The 19,674-nt window shown below is 35.7% G+C and overlaps 1 protein-coding gene across 1 annotated transcript in view; it reads right to left on the bottom strand.

The window, feature by feature from the left end:
• The window catches only part of LOC145998473 (prostatic acid phosphatase-like), a 44,015-nt gene that overhangs the window by 2,040 nt on the left and 22,301 nt on the right, over window positions 1–19,674 (bottom strand). The window lies entirely within an intron of this gene.

Below are 19,674 nucleotides of genomic sequence, written 5' to 3'. Positions count from 1 at the left end.
TATAATGAACACACACACATATTTGTTTCTGATATGTTGAATCGTTGAATTATCATTTGTCTGATTGTTTTCGTTTGTAATTACGAGAGGCGTTCGATTATAAATTATACTTTTGGTTTTTCTTCACATGCAGCTCCACCATCAACTTGAATCAGGTGACCTACACACGCAATCGAATCGACAAAGAATGTAAAAATTGAAGCAAAAAAAACATAACTTATCTTATTCGAGTGTTCAGTCGAGTGAGCACGGTCTCCTGCAAAAAAAAAAAAAAGAAAAGAAATATGCAAGAATATGTACAAGAAGCGGCTACATTATTCTTGCATTTTCAGAATTAACACGGAATTTATGTAGATTTATTAATATATTCATTTGATTCGTTCTTGGAAGTGGGAGGGATGTGAAGAGAATATGTAACAAACAAATGGATCCAACTGTAACGTAGCAGCCATTTACACCAGACATTGAACGATATAATGCATTATTTATCTTCCTATATTCTTTACATTACGTTAGCTAAATTTGTTTATCTCAAAGTTAATTTTGCAGTCAAAGTTTCAATGTATCACCTAAATTTGTTTCTTCCAAAGCTAACTGCTTCATTAAAGTTTCATTGCATTACCTAAATTTGTTTATCCTAAAGCTAAATTTAGCATTCAAGTTTTGTTGCATCATCTAAATTTGTTTCTTTCAAAGCAAATTTTACCGTCGAAGTTTTGATGCTACGCATATTTGTTTCTTTCAAAACTAATTTTACAGTGAAAGTTTTGATGTGTCACCTAAATTTGTTTATTCCAAAACTAACTTTATCATCAAAGTTTCGTTGCATTACCTAAATTTGTTGCTCTCAAATCTAACTTTAACATCAAAGTTTCGTTGCATATATAAATATGTTTCTTTCAAAGCTAACTTAAGAATCAAAGTTTCGTTGCGTCATCTAAATTTGTTTCTCACAAAAGCAGAGCTATTTATATCATTGAGTCACCTCAATCAAACTTGTGCTTTACAATGTGTGGTTATTTATTCGTTGGATCTCTATAAGTTAGTCCGTTTAAACCTTGTAATGAGTATGAAGTGAGATCGCAAAACACGTTCTTCTACATTTCAATTAGACGATTTCACAACTGCGAGGAAAACCGCGGATTAAAGTTTAAAAAGATTGATTGTCTGAGACCCTGGAAATAGCATCACGGCGGAGATGAATGGTGAACGAGAAGCTTTTCGAAAGAGAAACGTCATTTTAGGTATATGGATGAAGATAAGTCGAGTGACGCATTCAGTGTTTGCATATCGTTATTCACTCGGCTCCGCCATATTTTCTCATCTTCTCCAAACCCTTTCTATTTTATCAAAGTTTTCCATTGTCTGTTGCCTTGGAAGGTGAAGCATCCATTTTTTAAGAAAAAGATATCATTTGTTTTTGTTATGTGAAGCAGACCACACTAGGACCAGAAAGTCAGAAAAATATTCAAATTCATTTCTCGATTCAGATACTTTAAGAAGCTGCCATGGTAAAACATTTTCATTCAATACGTTGGAACCACTGCTGTACGCAGGATTTTTTTCTGAGGGGGTTGGAATTGTAAAAGTGGATATCACGTAGCTGCTTTCTAGATAGAGCTGGGATAAACTACACAATATTTTGCATTTATCGTTTTTAATTTCAGTTTTAAAAGTTGTTCCTAAGACAAAAATGGTAATCGGCAGGGAGTTTGCATTTACTACTTTGATTTTTCCAGAGTTCAATTTTGATTTTCTAAAAATTTCGGGAGGGGCTGTAGCCCTCATCAGTTCCTCGTCTGTAACCCAGTGATTGGAACTGTGATAACGGCGCCACATGTGCAAACGGCACGAGCAATCATACCGTATTTTTCTTTAGGTTAGTTTGTTTAATATCTCGAGGAATTTCGACACAGCATTGAACTGGTCGTAACTTCCCAATGGTTGGGTGATTTGGTGTTTTCACTTCACTTTATGCACAGTAAGGCTAATCGGGTTTGGACCTACAGTTTAAAGTGGGATCCGAACCACTATGTGCCTCTTCATTATAAGGCGACGACGCTACCACTGCACCATCGGGGAGGCCCTAACTTCCCAATGGATATTCTTCTATGATGTATCTCGTAGAACTATTGATTAAATACTGTATGAAACGAACTGAACTACCGAGTTGCATCAATATTAAAAAAATGTGACTCTCTCTTAGAAAAAAGTAGGGTAGTAATTTGGCTAAAGGTTAATAACTCTGGAGGGAGTCACTAAATACAGCGGTCTCAACCAAAAGTAATGAAAAAAACACTAGTTAATTAGAATAGAGTAAATTGAGTTCAAGATCTAGATTCTCTTACTATGGCAATTGGTCCTAGGCTATGGAGTGGAGAATACTTGGCTCGCCTAAACATCGTGTATAAGTGGTCAGACACACCCATTTTGCTCGTTCTCGGTGTCTTAAGGAAGCCATATTGCCAAGGTTGTAAACTACCAAGAAACGTGGTTGACAACTCTGGAATCACCATCATTTTCACATTGAAATGAACAATGTTATTCACAATCTCTAATCGATTTTTCTGCTGTATTTTTGTCTCTGGGCTTCAGGAAGCATAGCTAACCTAGAATGTATGCTCCTGACTACACACACACACACACACACACACACACACACCTCACACATATATACATTGAGTATTACTCACTGAAGCAAGTCGATGTGCAACATCTTCTTCTAAATTGCTCCATCGCAGTTACAGCACGCCTCCCTTTAAATTAGCCATCGATATGATTCTTTTTTCTTCCTTTCCAAGTAATATATTGTCTAGTATTGCAGGTTGATGAATCTAATTCGTATTCTGATTTATCTTTATGAGTATTGGAACTTGTTTTCTCACCCAAATCTCATTGTAAGTAGGAATCTTATCTCTTTCCAGGGTCCCGGGCTCGAATACTGGCCTGTGCATGGGCGTTCTTTGTGAGTGTCAATTCATCAATTTCATCAATCATCCTCATCTTGATTAGCCAAAAGTGACAGAAAAGCGAACTCAAATAAACTAAATAGATCAATCAAATCTTATCCTTCTACTTGAACTCCACGACAGCAATCTGTATTGTAGGACAATCTACGTGCATAACTTTGGCAGTATTGCAGAGTTTTTTGATATACGAGACAGGAATTGTACCACTGTCCCTTTGTTTAGACTGTGACAGCCTTATTTACTATATGCTATACGGAGTCTCAGTTCTAAATCAGTTGTTGTTTTCCAGATCCTTCTGTTTTCTAGTACAAGGACACTCTTCTCTCCAAATCCTGTTTTCAATTCTCTTCCGCTGCACGCATTTCTTATGATGTGGTTGAATATTTCATTACTGAGATCAAAGAAGAGATTGGTTGTACGTCTCTCAAGAATTTCAAAGGCTGACGCTGAGCAAGTCGAGCATTCTAAAGTAGAAGAAAACAAGCATAAGAACGTTCCAGTCTAAACTCTCAGGCCTTCTATCCTCCAAAAGCACAACCAACAAACACTAAAAGCCGAATCACACGGAATTGGATTTCCAGTAGGAATGCCCTAGTTGGCGCTGGACTTGCTAGCCATTTGCTAGTTTTCGCCTCACACGACACTTGTTACCGTACTTGTCGATTGACTTTTGTTCCCATAAGACATTGCGCAGAGCGGACAATCTCTGTAAAGATGGAGGAGCAATTTGAAGAATGTTGTAGGAGATTTACTGCTTCGTGCTTTTATTAAAAATTAATATAAATATGCTGACCAAGGCAGTAATTTATTTTATTAAAAGCGTAAACTAAACGTAACGTTTCAACCCTCTAGCAAGGCCTTCATCAGACTCTGTATCAAGTACAAAAGTAACAAGATACACAAAAAGGGCATTATATATACACAAACTTTACTCCCTCCAGACTATTAGAAAGTTGTTAGGAACTTTCTAGCAGGTGGCTTTCACTTTCCAACTGTATTTTCACCTAAAAAGCTAAACATAATTACTTTCATATAGAATGTGTAGAGATATTCATATTGAATATCTCACGCTCTTTTTCCTTCATTTTTCTCCCTTCTCCTCTTTCTCTCTTGTCCTTTCCACTCTTTCTAACACTTTCTTCCATTCTTTGTTTAACTTCAGTCCCACATTCCAGTTCATTGTGTCTTCTTCACCTTTCTTCTCTATTTCCTTGGCTTCCTTCCATTTTCTCACTAGCATTCTCTTCTCCCTTCCTATCTGCTTAGCCTCATCCCACTCTATGTCATGTCCTGTTTCTCTCGTGTGTTTAAATATCGCATTTCTCTCTCTCTTAAGTCGTACATCATCCCTATGTTGTTTCAACCTATCGTTTAGTCTCTTTTTTGTTTCTCCTATGTACACACTCTGACATTCTTTACATTTGACTTCGTAGATAATCCCTTCCTCTTCCTCTTCTCTGTTTTCCTTTTTCTTGTTTGCATTCTTCGCTATTCCTAAGATGCTTCTTCCTCCCTTCCTGTAAGTTTTAATGCCCGCTTTTCTAAGCACTTTGCATATCTTTTCCGTGGTCTTCCCCATACTCCTTATTCCAAACCTTCTCTCTTTTTCTTTCTCTTCATCTTTTTCTTTCTCTTCCAATTCTCCCCTTCCTCTTTTCTTCCTTCTTCTGTTTATGTCTAGTCTATCCTGCTTCTCAAAGAATGGAAGAAAGTGTTAGAAAGAGTGGAAAGGACAAGAGAGAAAGAGGAGAGGAGAAGGGAGAAAAATGAAGGAAAAAGAGCGTGAGATATTCAATATGAATATCTCTTCACATTTTATATGAAAGTAATTATGTTTAGCCTTTTAGGTGAAAGTACAGTTGGAAAGTGAAAGCCACCTGCTAGAAAGTTCCTAACAACTTTCTAATAGTCTGGAGGGAGTAAAGTTTGTGTATATATAATGCCCTTTTTGTGTATCTTGTTACTTTTGTACTTGATACAGAGTCTGATGAAGACCTTGCTAGAAGGTTGAAACGTTACGTTTAGTTTATGTTTTTAATAAAATAAATTACTGCCTTGGTCAGCATATTTATATTTTTTCATAATCATGGAAACAATGCTTAATGGTGTTATAAAAATTAAAAAGGAAAAGTATGGACTAGAGATTGGCTCGAAAAAAATAATGATAATCAATGCGTACCGAATAAGCTTTTTAATTAACTCGGGTATGAATATTCATTATTCGTACATGTGATTAGCAGGATTCATTCACAAATTAAAAAATATGAAACAATTTAACACGTTTGTAATAATAAAGATTTTCATTTTCGGCTAATCTTATTTCGTGACATTTGTCTCGTACACATCTCATCGCTTTGCATAAATACCTAAATATTAATGAACTGAACACGAATGCAATGCACGTCATCTCTTTCCTTCTAGTTTATGGAGACAAAAACAGCCAACACTCGGAAACCACAGACAAAAACACCCAGATTATCTTCACATGACCAAACTTTGTTCTGATTGGCTGTTACACAGAATCCAGTCGAGGAAAGCCAGTAGCAATTAGAACATGTTATATTCCTCCAAATCAGTCAAGCAGCCAGTTCAGCGCCAACTAACTGGATATCCAGTTCCGTGTGATTCGGCCTTTAGTTGGCGCTGGACTGGCTACATGGCTGGAAATGATGGCTGCCAGGCTGGCTGCTAGACTGGTATTGACGACTAGACCGTGTTCTAATTGCAGCTGGCTTTCTCTGCTAGATTCTATGGAACAGTCAATCAGAGCGAAAGTTTTATCATGTGAAGATAATCTGCGAGTTTGGCAAGGGAAAGTTTTTTATCTGTGGTTTCCGAGTGTTGGTTGTTTTTTGTTCGCTGCTAGCTCAATGAAAGGAAAGGTAACAGAGGTGATGTGCATTCGTCTTCATTAATATTTAGGAGTTTATCCGAAGGGATGAGATTTGTACGCGACAAATGTGATTTGTCGATAATCAAAATCCTTAGTCGAAGAAAATAATTTTCATGAATGAAACCTACGAATCTCATATGTGAATACCCGAGTTAATTAAAAGCTTGTTGAGTACACCTTGATTACCACATTTTTCTTTTGAGCCAATGTCTCTCCCATAAGTTTCTCTTAATTTTAATAACAGCAGTAGTTTTCTCCTACAACGTTCTTCAAATCGCTCGTACATCTTTTGCAATGCCTTGTTGGAACAAGGCATACCGACAAGTACGGTAAGAAGTATCATGTGAGGCGAAAACTAGCAGATGAGCCAGCACCACACAACTAGTGCAAGTCCAACTGGAAAATCAAGCCTCGTGTGATACATGCCTAAAGCATGATTAATTTCCTAAGAGAACACACATAGCTGAAGTGGATACCCAACTGGAAACGACGTGCTCAACTTTCCCTCCAACTGACTTCTACCAGCTAAATCTTGTTCTGTATTGGCTACTGGGTTCTCTACCAAATGCTGGAAACAACTAATTAGAATGAACCTTTGATCACTTGACAACAATGGAGGCCATGTCTAGCTCAACCAACTTTGTTATATTATTTGATTTACGCCCTCTATAATGGCAGATAGGCAAAACAAGATGCAAATAAGCAAAATGTGAACCTACAATCAAATACACGAGGGATTGTACTGTGCTATCTAGTGTGAGGCGAGAGTAGTAGTATTAGTAGTAATAGTGAAGCTGCAACTTCATGGCGGAGTCGTTGATGCAATGCACAAAAAGGCCAGGCGGCTTAACTTTGATTTCAGTAATTTCTTCCTTCATTTTTAAAATCAGTTCACTGTCTTAAAGCTAATTTAAACGTGCAAGTTTCGTGGCATCACCTAAATTTGCTTCCTTTAAAGCTAATTTCGCATCAAGGTTTCATTTTATAACCTAAATTTGGTTCTTTCAAGACCCACTTTAGCATCATACTTAATTTTGTGGCATCACTTCATTTTGTTTCTCTGAAAACTAATATTAGCATCAAAGTTTCGTTTTATAATCTAAATTTGTCTCATTTAAGGTTGATATAAGCAGCACAGGTTTCTGGCATCACTTAAATTTATTTCTCTGAAAGCTAATTTTATCATCAACGTTTTGTGGCATCATCTAAATTACTTTCTCTCAAAGTTTATTCTAGTATAAAAGTGTTCTGGCATCACTTAAACTAACTTCCCTCAAGGTTAATATAAGATTCAAAGTTTCATACAAGTAAATATTAGCTTCAAAGTTTCTTCTTATGACCTACGCTTTATTCCTACAAGCAAATTCTTGCTTCAAAGTTTTGTGGCATCACTTAAATTTGTCTCAAAGCATCAAATTTAGATTTATTACCTACATTTATTTCCTTCAAGGCTAATTGTAGCATCAAAGTTTCACCTGAACTTGTTCTTCTCAGTTAGAAATGTGACAACCAAATAATTAATATTAATGAATACAATAGAATGAAACCACTTAGTTAGACAACCAATACAACGGAGCAATGGATTTTGCCTGGAATATGAGAGAAAGGCGAAACAGTGCAGAATGTAGAACGCAGATATGAGACTTGGCCCACTTCGCTGTCTGTAAGTTGTGCACATCATAAATTGAAAGTTTGCAGTTGCCTGGAAGCTTATTGGAACGTTTAGTCCAAGAAGAGTTCGCTATCATGGCAGAAACGACCACTAGTGGTCGTTGGGTCGGCTGACAGCGTGACAACGCTTAGCCTTGAAACCGAACTGTGGTGCTTGCGTGCTCGTGCATGTGTGTGTGTGTGTGCACGATTAGAGTACTGGAACAAAACAAGACACTGATAAGGACAACCAGACGAGAAGCAGTCTTGTGCACAACTTGTAAATTCACTTTTGTTAGCATTCTGGAAGGAAGGAGCGATAAACAAAAAGAGTGAGATTCAAGTTTGCAAAGTCTGCCAGAGAACAGTCCTTTCAAACACACTCTAGCGTATCATATAACCGCCAATGTAGTTTACGGCTCAGACTTCTCCAACGCTGAAAGGCAGAAAGTTGTATTTCAGCGTAGTTCCACTTTGTATGTTGTACTGTCAGGAAGTTGTTTCCATCAAGAACTTTATTTTATTTTGAAACATAAACTAAACGTTACGTTTCAACCTTCTAGCAAGGTCTTCTTCAGACAAATTTTTGGTTATCATGGAAACAAGGCTTAATGGTGTTTTCAGTTTCCATCAAGGACGTACCGAGACACTACCGTACGCAGGAGGAGAATGTGACAGACCCTCCCGAAATTTTGAGAAAACCAAAATTTTCAAAAGAAATCAATACATAACTAGGGAAAAACCAAAGTGGTGTTTGATAACTTTTAAAACTAAGATTTAAAATGGTAATCATGAAAGTAGATATAAAACGGGCATTTAAAAACAAACCGGTTATAACCGGTTATACAAGTGTCATGTGCCATCGGGCACTTAACAAGTGCAATCAGGTGACCCTGTGTCGGGATGTGTCATGTGCCCATCTTGCATCTTGGAACATGCATGTTAGAACATGTTATTTCCCCAGTAGGGAACAGTGCATCTTGGGCTAAACTGGTTATAACTGGTTATACAAGTGTAACTTGTCATCGGGCACTTAAGAAGTGCAACTTAAGGCTATGCCTATATACACCTACCCCACACCCACACACACACACATCCACACCCACCCACACCCACACCCACCCACACCCACACCCACACACACCCACACCCACACACACACCCACACTCACCCACACACACGCACACACACACACCCACACATATTTACTTCCGGTTTAAGTTCAATTGGACACCAGGCCCAACTTGCATATCTAGTACTAAGACAATGCATTGTGCAGAGATATTCTAGAATTGCTCTGTGACTCTCTCATTTCTTACATCATAAACATATGATTTTTCTCCTATGAGAATAACACTACATATTGTGTCATCAGGTAATGCCTCCAAATATCTGCATTGTTTACGAGTATCTTGTAGAGAAAATAAGATTTGTAGGTATTTTTATTGAGAAGTACTTTCTTCTGTGTGTACATCCCATTTCTCTGCTGAGCGTACATGCAATCAATACCGCAGCGCCATGCCCCGGGGCTCGCAGGAACTAATTAGAGTTGCGAGCAGAACTTCCCTTTTCTCCAGCCACGTGGAGTTGAGTATTGATCCAAGAGCCATAGGTATAGGCACTTCAATCCGAGGGCCATCTATGAGCAAATGTCTGAACTCGGTGAACACTTGGGAACAAGTTAATATGTCAATATTTTTAACTCTCTTTGCCAGTAATAGGGAATGGTAGGGCCATCTATGGGCAAATGTCTGAACTCGGTGAACACTTGGGAACAAGTCAATAAGTTAATATTTTTAACTCTTTCTGTTAGTAATAGGGAATGGTAGGGCCATCTATGAGCAAATGTCGGAACTCGGTGAACACTTGGGAACAAGCCAACTTTTTTTCAATACTACATCATTTTCAACTCTTTCTGTCAGTAATAGGGAATGGTAGTAGGTGTTAGACAAAGTACTTTGGAGCCGAATAAGCCTTTCTTAAGACGTCGTATATTGCTAAAATATCTCTAATTCACATATTTCTCATACCGCCGTATCTTGTTCTATTAGGCCTCTTCAAGAAAATTGCCAATTAGTGAAAATTAATTGAGCACAACAGCAAAAGAGGATCCTAATAGGGCAAGCATACAATGATATGGGGATATGCGAATTGCTGGTTTCTTCGATTCAGATAAATGGATCGAATTGAAACTGGGATATTTTGCATTTTTTTATACAAAATCTGATATTTGCTACATCCAGCTTGTTTGTTGTAATCTATTCATATTTAGAGTCAAGCCTATATCTGTCCAAGTTGTTATACATAGCATTAGGTCAGTGCCTTCTGGGACATGCATGTCTGTGCAGGTATTTGTGCTAGGTCCCCGCCCGAGCAGTTCTATTCCCGCCAAAGTGGTTCCTAAATACAAAATCTCAAGAACTAATTGACATAGAGCTATGGAGTTTTTTTTGTCTGCCTGGTACTCAAGTGCTCTATCATTGTAGATTATAGTCGAGAGCCCCAACTCAATTTTCTTCTCTGATTCTTGTTGTTCTATAGCTGGTCTAGGAGGTTTTTTAAGTGCTAAAGGTGTGTGAATATAAAGCTCTGTTCTTAAATATTGTATATTAATAATTTATTACCTGAAATTATACAATTTGAAAAAGAAACCTATAAAAATAAACATATACCCCAGTATAAACTCTATTTCATGATATTTGTTGTTTTTTCTATAATTTTTATTAACATAAAATTATAACAATTTTAGTTAAGTGTGAGTTATTCCAACAAATTTTTCTAATTGTATATAAATAAACAATAGGTAAAAAAAAATGAGTAACAAAATAATTAGATCAAACCAAAAACAAGAAATCTTGTATAGAAATGAATATACTACAACAGACATAGATGATGATCTCTCAGATATTCCAAATTTTCTGGCTAAACTGAAGCAAAAAATTATAGATGCAATTCAAAGCATGCTTTTGAAATGTTCCCTCAAAATATACTTCACTCTATCCTCACTGTATATAAATCCTCGTGGTGAACAAGAACAATATTCTCATTGTACCCGTGTGTCAATTTTACACCGTGATGATATCACTTGTTTGAATGATATTTATGATAAAATGTGTGAAACACTTAAACTAAAACAACAAGAATTTGAAGGCAGAGGTTCAGGATGGCGATTGTGTAATACTGATCATAAACTTGAAATTAAATTAGCTCGATATACTCCCCTTGGTGGTGGGTCTAGTTATATTGAGCTGCCCAAAAAGATTAGAAACAAACATGCTGTGTTAAATATTCAAAATGAAGATGATATGTGTTTTCTTTGGTGTATTATAGCACATTTTTATCCAGCACCAAATAATAAACATCGTGTCTCTCACTATATGAAATATTTTGATGAGTTTGAACAAATAATGTTTGGTATCCAATATCCAGTAGGTATTTCAGCTATCCAGCAATTTGAAAAACAATATGAACAGCACCACAATCAACCATTAGCTGTGTTTGTTTATGGCTATGATGAAAAATTCCACATTAATGTACTTAGACACCATCCACCAGCTAATGATGCACATATTATTAGATTGCTGTATGTTTCTGAGGGAAATCAAAAGCATTATTGTTTGATACAGGATCTCCCAAAATTAGTGAGAAACCAAATAACATTACATCATAATAGAATTACCATATGTGATTGTTGCCTATCAATATTTCATGGCACAAGTATGAAAACAAGAGAAGAACAATTAAAAGAACATATTGAAAAATGTTACCTCTACCCCTGTGTGACTTATAAGTTTCCACTCAAAACTATAAAATTCAAAAATTTTAAATCACTAGTGCAGCATCCATTTGTGATCTATGCTGATTTTGAGACAATACAGAAACCAATGGCAGTATGCCTCCCAGATTCAAATTCATCATACACAACACATATTGCTAAACATGTCGCTTGTGGTTTTGCTCTGAAATTGGTAAACACATATCACACAAACAGTCCACCCCCTTATATTTATCGAGGTGAAAATGCAGCCCAAAAATTTATCCAAACTCTTCGAGAGTGGGTGGAAACACTTGCTCCGATTTTACATAACACAGAACAGATGAATGATCTTACACCAGAGCAACAAGACCAACATAATAATGCAACACAGTGTGCATACTGTAACAATAAGTTTGATTCACATTGCCCAAAAATTCAACATCACAATCACTATAGTGGGGATTTCATTGCCAGTATTTGCAGTCCATGTAACTTGAAAATACAGAGATACAAATTTATTCCAGTATTTATTCACAATTTGCAAAATTTTGATGCACACTTGTTTATCTCAGAATTGGGATATGATGCAGAGGATATTAATATTATACCACGCAGTAAAGACAAATATATCACCATAGAGAAAACTATTAGATTAAAAAATGGAAAAATTGTTTCTCTCAGGTTTCTTGATTCATACCAATTTCTATCTAGTAGCTTGGCAACTCTGGTGAAACAATTAACCGATAGTGAATTTGTTCACACGAAGAAATATTTTGGTGATGATAACATGAAATTGCTGAGAAGAAAGGGTGTCTACCCTTATCAATACATGGATAATTTTGATAAATTTAATGAGACACAGTTACCACCACGAGAACAATTTTATAATCATCTTGAAGATGAGGAGTGTAGTGAGGAAGATTATCAATATGCCCAGAAAATTTGGAATACACTAGATTGTAGAACAATGGGAGATTATCATGACAAATATTTGATTCTGGATACCCTCCTATTATCTGATGTGTTCGAGGCTTTTAGAAGTAGGTGTTTCCACATATATCAACTAGATCCTGTATATTATTACACAACACCTGGTCTATCCTGGCAGGCTATGTTTAAGTATACAGGAGTTGAAATTGGTCTTGTTGACAATATTGAGCAGTTCATGTTTATTGAGTCTGGTAAACGTGGTGGTATAGTACAGTGTCCTTTGAGGTATGCAAAAGCCAACAATAAATATCTAGCTGATTACAATCCTGGCAAATCTTCTACATACATACTATACATTGACATGAACAATTTATATGGTTATGTCATGACCCAATCACTCCCAATTGGGAACTATCAATGGATGACCAATGCAGAACTTGAAAACCAGGATTTTCTAAATTGGGGTGAAGATCATCCAGTGGGTTGTCTATTAGAAGTTGATTTAGAATATCCATCTGATCTTCATGATGAACACCATGGATTTGCTATGGCTCCAGTTTCTCAGAAGATTCCGGGTACAGGGGAAACAAAATTGGTGTTATCTTTTGAAAACAAATATAATTATGTGCTTCATTATCGACTGTTACAATATTATGTCAAGCATGGTTTGAAACTCACCAAAATCCACAAGGGATTGAAATTTGAGCAACAAAAATGGTTAGCCCCTTATATTCAAGAAAATACAAATCGTCGCATACAGACAAATTCCAAGGTTGAGAAAAATTTGTATAAATTAATAAACAACTCTATTTATGGGAAATGTCTAGAGGATAAAAAAAATAGGGTGAGATGCTCTTTGGTGTCTGATCCTAAAAAAATCCAGAAGCTTATTAATGACCCCACATACAAGAGCTTTAACAGCATCACTGATGATCTAACTCTTATTGAGAGGAACCCTGTCAGTGTAATATGTGATGCACCAATAGCTGTGGGTGTTGCAGTTCTAGAATTAGCTAAATTGGAGATGTATAAGTTCCATTATGATGTTATGAGGCCCAAAAATAATATTCAGATAGCCTACATGGATACTGATGCTTTTGTATATGTAATAAAAATAGATGATTTATACAGTGATCTGTTTTCTATGAGAGAACATTTTGATTTTAGTAACTATCCAAAAGATCATCCACTGTACAGTGTTGAAAATCAGATGATCCCAGGAAAAATGAAAGATGAGGTGGAAGGGTCCATAATATCAGAATTTGCTGGCCTCAGGCCAAAAATGTACTGCCTAAAGATAGATGGCAAAAATGAAATAAAAAAGGCCAAGGGTGTGAGTCTAAGCTGTACTGCTAAACTCACAATAGAAGATTTCAAACAGTGCCTATTGAAAAATGAAACCTTATTAATGTCAGCTCATCATCTTACTAGTAGATTGGATGGTGTCCATACCACTATAAAAAACAAAATAGCACTCAATGGCAATGATAATAAATTGCAAATATTAGATTGCAATGTTCATACAAGAGAGTATGGACACTATAATACAAGCAAATCTTGCAACAAATGTTCATCATAGATAGATGTAACTTAAAAATTGTTATATCTCCATCCCTAATTGAGCTAGGAGGATGGTTGATAACTTGTTAAACATATAGAAATTAAAATTGTTCTATTATTCTTTCATTCTTCACATCATATATGTATGACTTCTCTACAATTAAAATTGCACTGCATGTAGTGTTCTCTGGTAGTGCATCATGAAATTCACATACTATTTTAATATTAGTTCTATCATTTATAACTACTAATTTTCTTTTTGAAGCATTTATTAGAAACATTGGCCTATGAGCTATGAATTCATCTGGATCATAATACATATTCATATTTCCTTCAGTAACTCTCTTAAAAGCAGAGTATCCTTCATACAATTTTAAATAATCTCGATTTGCTATGTTCAAATTGTAATTTTCACGGGGGAACACTTCATTTCTACCATTCTTTAAATATATGTTTTTAATTTTACAGTCATCAAACTGGCTGCTGTCTTTTTCTTGATTGTCATCTCTTGCTGTTTGGAACAGTACAGCTACGAACTCTGGCATGTCATATCTTAAAGATTGAAACTGTGTTGTAATATCATATTCAAAAAACTTGCCTTCTACAGCTTTAGATATGCACTGGTAAGTATAAAAAACTAAAGGAATTTTTGGATTCTTCAAGATGTTGGATTTATACTTGAGAGAATAATTTGCTTCATATTCAACAATTGGCATTCTTAGTTCCATGGACTGTATAACACATTTTACAGCCTCTGGCAAGCTAGCATCATTTGCTGTACCATCTGCATTTAAAGTTTTGTACCTCATGATGGCATTGTTATCATTGGGTGCTCTACGAAATATGATGCTAAGACCTCCTTTCCACATGATCTCTTTGTAATCACTAAAGAATCCAAATAGCAATCTCATAGGGAACAACACTGTGTGAGATTTTGTTAGAATTTTTGTACCTGCTTCGAATCCAGCAGCTTTGTAGTAAGCACTTTCTGCTTTAGATAGTTTCAAAGTTCCTATTGTAGTGGATGTAATACCAGGGTAATCAATTCTGTCTATGACTGTGCCATGCTTTTTGACTTCAACTTGTGAGAACAAGAAGGGTACAAAGTTATTTATAAGTTTCACATTAGCAGTAGGAGGAAATTCTTCACCAGTGCTCTTCTTAACAATATCAAATTTTATATACAAATCTGATCTGTGTGGATGAATAAACCCATCCCCTGCTGTGATTTCAAACTCGATCTCTTTGTTGGGTTCATTGAGGTTTGCAAAGGTCCTCCTGTTTGGAGGGAAGGACTGTAATTCATAACTTTCAATATTTTCCATTTTGGGTATTTATTTATATATTTATTTATTAAATATTTATTTCAATTACTGCAGTGGTATTGGCACCAGCAAAATCAACTATCTCATTCTTCTCATTTGTGATTGTTATCTCTATGTAATTAACTTTGTCATGTGAAACTGGAAAATAGATTGGTGGGATGGGGGAATAGAAAATTGGCTCCATGAATTCAGAATTTGGTTTGAATGTAGCTATGATACCTGTTTCCTTGTGTCTACCAACTGAATTTTCTTCAGCTTTGATAATCATCCCTTTAGCAATGTTGCAGTGAATGTTCAATGTCTCTATAGCCAAGAATTTTGGTATGAATTTACCTATGTGTCTAATACCTGGTTCTAGATTGGTGTTGTTGGGAAATCCTAAAATCTCACCCATGCTAGACAGGTCTACCGTTTCTTGAGCAGACACAATCTCCACTCTGTGTGTTACAGAATTCTGAGATAGGAGTACACTGTTGCCAAGTTCTGATTGTAAAGTAGATAAATTATACTGTCCAGGGGGAATAACAATTTTCTCATTGCCCACAACTATAGAATTATTATAATTTGTTACATTTGGAATAAGATACATGCTGTAGAAAGCTCTGAGAGCTATGGATTTTGGATATATGATATCATCATGGAGATGTAGTTTCAAGATCGATGTCTCACTAGAAAGATGAAAAATTCCCATGCTTAATGTACCACACAGCTTTTTGAAAATCTTCTAATTTGATGTTATGTATTTTATTCAAAATTCTGAGCATGGTAACACAAACATGACCACATATAATTTGATTGAAATTTTGTATACGCTCATCATTGTAATAAATGTTTACATGTTTTAAATAATTAATTAATTCTGTAGGGGGCACCCCACCAAAGGAGTCAAATATGTAAGCATTGTTATTCTGTTTATAATAGCATATCCAGTGTGTACCAATATTTTTGGACATATCCAAGTTAACAACACCACATTCTCGAGCCCCCCAAGAGGGGGGAGAACTGTTTTTAGGGAGAGCGTCACTCATGAAAACACCTCTGAAATACTTAATTTTAAATATTTTAACTAAAGATTCAATATCTTGGTTGGTGAGTGCTTCTTCTTTTTTTTTAATTTTCTGAGAGCTTGGTATTTCATACCACTGAGTACCCTAGACTTTACACCACTACCCCCTCGTATGGGGCTCTCCATAGCTAGATTATGTCTTTTCTGTTCTTCTAGTTCTGCTTTATTCTTTTTTGAATCTATTACAGTTTTGGCAATAGCAGCGCTCCCGCCAGCCAAGCTCCCGATAGCCCCTAGAGCAGCTAAGATGGCAGGGATGCTAAATATGAACCCACCACTATGTGATTTTTTTCTTTTATTTTGCAACCTTTTTAATTGTGATGTGCTAAGTAATAATTTCATTCCATTCCCTTTAGCTATACATTGTCTCTTCTTCTCTTGTTGTTTTTTAGTTAAAATTGGATTAATTTTTAAATTTTTAAGATTATGATATGGAATCTGGTAGACAATACCTTTAGGTTTCATGTTGTTTATTATTATTATTATTTAAGGGTATTTATATATATTTATATTACAAACCCCACCCTAACTTTTGTTTTGTATTCATAGCAATTGTTGTACCCAATGCAGTTATTTTTTCACCCAACGAAGCATCTCTGCTGGTTAATCTTCCAAATGCTGCTTCTTCTAATTTTTGATCAGCCACATGTCGAGTATCAAGATCTGCATGTCTATTGTAAGCAATGTCATGTTCCTTGCAGGCTGCATCGAGAGGATTAACTCCCTTGTCTCCCCTCTTCAATCGCTTGTCAAGTTTGGTACCTGGACCACAGTACTGATAGCCAGGAACATGTACCTCAAATGGCAGTTTATTAATAATATCATTAACTAAGCCTTTACCCTCTGCCATGTTCCAGAATTTAGGTGGTAGAGTATTGATAATTTTAATCAAGTATCCTATGCCTTTAGGATCATTTGCAATAAAAGTAGCTAGCTTGTTACTAATCATATCTACAATACCCATCTTCTCATTGTAAAAATTGTTGTTTCCAGCATTCTCTTCCCCTGCTATCACCAACAGCCTGTCTATAAGTTTTCTTACATCATTAATCCACACAAACTCTTTAGCTAAAGTGTTATATTGCTTGATACCACTTCCAGTCTTGAGTTGGTTCCAGATGGGCTTGATAAGGTTCTTGTACTTGTCTCCACTACTTGATTTAACTCTGTTCTGACTAGCATCGTTGTTTTGATACAAGGCATCAGATAGTATAAGAATATCTGAATAACTTTGATAGTCTTCTTCAGTAAAATGTTTTGGTTGCTTCTTGGTTAAGAGCTCCCATAGACCAGGGGTACCAGGGTACCTTGACCAACTGTTTTCATCACCCAAATTGACTTTTATGTTGTCCCCCTCGAATGTCACTCTAGACTTCCCTATTTTCCAAACTGCTCCTTCATTAGGTTTCATAGTAGGGTACAGTCCAAAGACCTCATCTTTCTCAAACTTGCCTGTACTCAAATAATCCCTTGCCAAGGGTCCCAACTCAATTTTCTTCTCTGATTCTTGTTGTATAGCTGGTCTAGGAGGTTCTTTAAGTGCTAAAGGTGTGTGAATGCTAGATAAGGGGGTAGGAGGGAAGTCTGCATAGTTTTTAGCAGTGAGAGGCACCAAATCATTGATGAGATCTTTATTTTGCTCTGTGATGCTTTTAATTTCCTTACCAAGACCACTGATAGCATCTATAATAGGCTGATCTTGATGCTTGCGCTGCTCATAAAAGCCTCTGTTCTCATCCTTCCACCCCTTGAAGCGTTTAGCAAGATACTCATGTAATTTTAAATTATCTTCAATTTTATGTTTTGACATATTTATATTTTTGATTGATGGTTATTTATAATGTTTCGACGTTCAAAAAGTCGTTGATTTTATTTCTAAATTTCCCATTGCTAGGTTTTCTTGTCATGTCGATCGTAGCAAATCCAAAATCATCGGTGTTCCAGCATGAAGAGCAGAATTTTGAAAATTGATTATAATTTAAATCTCCCCCAACATAGTCATCGTAAACATGTTTCAGATTAGTATGATCTTGGCGAAATAAACAAATTAAATTTGTATTATCTCTTAATAACTGCTTGGGAATCTTGGAGTAAGTTTGAGCTAAGTAAAAGCAATCTATTTCCCTATGTCTACCCTGTGTAAAGAAATTTCTTATCTCATTCTGATTTTCTAGAATCACATCATCAAAAACAACAACAGAATTCTTCAAACAGTGATCGAGAGGTTTTACTTTTGAATCAAATGTAGATATGTTAAGTCCCTCATACACCTTCATGAGTTGCTGGTATTTTGGTTGTTCTAAACTTCTTGAAAATACATACAAGTGTCTATTTTTCCAGTGTAACCAGTTAGGGGCCAGCAAAAAATTATCTACAAGCAAGGTAGTCTTCCCACAACCTGAAGGCCCTACTATGAGGCATCTTATGTGATCAGGCAGCAACTCACCATTTCTCTTAGTAGTTTTTGCTATATCTGGCAATCGCTGTACAACATTCCATGTTGGTATCAAAGAATAACTTTGTCTGCATCTATCCAACTTTTCTCTGCTAATCCAAGCCATTTAACATAAAGTTTATTATTCTTTTTAAGTAATACTTTTTCAATTAGATATGTGTCTGGATATTTTGTTTTACTGAGCTCCTCTTCATAAAATCTCCCTTTTAGTATTTTATTGTTACTATCTTTTATCATATAGGTATTTCTATTCCCTGGCAAAACTTGAACTATAGTGAATAACTCTGTAGACCAATTCTTAGTAAATTTCTTCTCGAATAAATGTTTAAATTTACTAATTCTTACTTGTTCTCCTATTCTGAATTTTGGTTTCTTAATTGTATGTTTATATTTATTACAGTAAACAGTAGAAATCAATCTTGCCTCATCAGCTTTAGTTACCTCAGCTGGTTTCATGTGAATAGTACTGTGTACTGAGTTATTATAATTATGAACTAAGCTAGGTAAAATATCTATCCACTTGTAATTACCCTGTAGAGTAAATTGCCTCCACATTAGATGTTTTAATGTTCTATTGAACCTTTCCACTATACTTGCTTTGAGATCACTATATGTAGAATAATGTTTAATATTATACTGTTCCATTAACTTGCTAAATGTAGAATTATAAAATTCTTTTCCTCTATCTGTCTGTAGATATTTTGGTGTCCTGCCTTTGCTAAGTATCAATTTAAAAGCTTCAACAACACAAGCACCTGTTTTGGATTTTAGGGGAATTGCCCATGCATACTTACTAAATGTATCAATAACTGTAAGCATGTACTTGTAATTATGATTTATCTTATGTAAATTTTTCAAAGTTCCAGTTGACATTTCTATCAGATCTGCTTGAAACAGATCATCTATACCCTTTGTCACCACACTCAATCGCTTGTAGTTGCGACGAGCTGGCTTATGTAATTCATAAACTATATCTTGTCTTGACATCTAATGGTATAAGAGAATATGACATAAAATGGATTATCCTCTGGGTATAATTGTTTCACTTCAAATAATAATTGATCACCT

This window comes from Lepisma saccharinum, chromosome 14 (assembly GCF_977018435.1).
Source record: "Lepisma saccharinum chromosome 14, izLepSacc3.1, whole genome shotgun sequence".
NCBI lineage: Eukaryota > Metazoa > Arthropoda > Insecta > Zygentoma > Lepismatidae > Lepisma > Lepisma saccharinum.
This window is presented reverse-complemented; position numbering and strand designations above follow the sequence as displayed.